The sequence below is a fragment of the Protopterus annectens genome, chromosome 6.part0 (genome assembly GCF_019279795.1).
Source record: "Protopterus annectens isolate FY-2018-M chromosome 6.part0, PAN1.0, whole genome shotgun sequence".
In the NCBI taxonomy this organism is placed as follows: Eukaryota; Metazoa; Chordata; order Ceratodontiformes; family Protopteridae; genus Protopterus; species Protopterus annectens.
In genome coordinates this window covers 1896284960-1896286544 of record NC_056737.1, presented here as the reverse complement: position 1 = coordinate 1896286544, position 1585 = coordinate 1896284960, and positions in this window count along the sequence as shown.

The following is a 1585-nucleotide window of genomic DNA, read 5'->3' as shown; positions in this document are numbered from 1 at the left end:
AAACTGGCCATAGGTGATAGTGCGTGTGCGGGTGAGTGGTACGAATGAACTACCATGGCAGGGCTAGCCACCTGATAATTGCTTGACATGATTGCCACTGCTGAAGTGACACCCTGATCCCATATGCAAAAATAGGAAAAGGGGTTGAGGATGGCTGGATATATATATATATATATATATATATATATATATATATATATATATATATATATATATATATATAAACAGAGAAAGACAGCTACTATAGCTATGAAGATATAGACAGATATTCAGATATAGAATATATAGATAGATATTAATGAAACCTGCACCAGACTATCAGGCAGTTTGTTTGGCTAACAATAAATTCAACATAACCTAAATCTAGCCTATTTTCAATTGATTATTCAAACCAAAGAAATATTTGCATTTCTTAAGAGCAATAATACATGCAGGCCCGTATGTTGAACAGATAAAAACATACACTCTAGCATAAAAGGCCCATGGCATTAGTCATATACATCAAAGGAGTTGAGTCTGTGGTAATATCTGTCCTTCATACACAACTGGAGAATTGTTATCATTGCTGCAGTTTCACTATCTAGTGGTAGCTGGAAGCTAATCCTGGATATTGATATAGAAGAAAAAAGTATGATATTGACCCATGTTATAATGAGCAGGAAGAAGCATGCATAAGATTATGAGTGTTCATGGTTTTCCCACATTTTACATTGAATTATTACATATCAGTGATGTCAATGATTGTGTTGTGTTAGTGCATTCCCCCAAGAAAGTTAGGCTTCTTACTGTCTGAGCATTCTGGCAAATGCCTGCCATCTCTTGTCTCAAGCATGAACCCTTAAATGTGAATCCTGAATAGGTAATACCTCTGGAAAGAGGTGATCACCACTCATAAGTTGATGTGGGGTACACAGAGAAAGGGGACAATACTTCATTTCCCTATGGGAAATGATGAAGTTTATATTATTTTTTTAGTTATCTCATTTTAGTAGTCATAGTAGTACAACTGTTTTGGACTCCTTTTTTTTTTTTTAAGACAGAGTGAAGACACAACCAAAGATCTCAGGATTCAGGATTTTTTTGGTGTGTTTCGATTGTAGGAGGTGCTGTGACATAGGATTTCCCATTCATTTCACCAGAACTTTCCTTGATGGAGCTAAGCTCTGACACTACTATCCTGACACCACAGAGTCTGGTAAATTCTGTGCAGCGTTTTAATTCTGAGTCCACAAGCTACGTTCTGCCATTTTTCATCAAGGGTGACACTAATTAGATTGCAAACAAATATCCTTATAATGAAAACTAAAATTATACCCTAAGAGTGCACATTTTGATTCAGCTCTATTCAAACACAGAGACGCACCTCTCGAGTGTTTCTCATTACAACAAATGCTCTTCGTCTCAAATCTTTAAAAAGCCCATGTCCCTTGCAGCTCCATACTGAAAGGGTCTGTTATACATTTATATCAGTGGTAAACAGGGCTGAATCAGATTAATTACTCAAAAGAACTTTTTACAAGTATAAAATAGTACATTTTAAGCATCCTGTAAGCTTCCTATCTGTTAGTAAGATGTTGCTAATTGT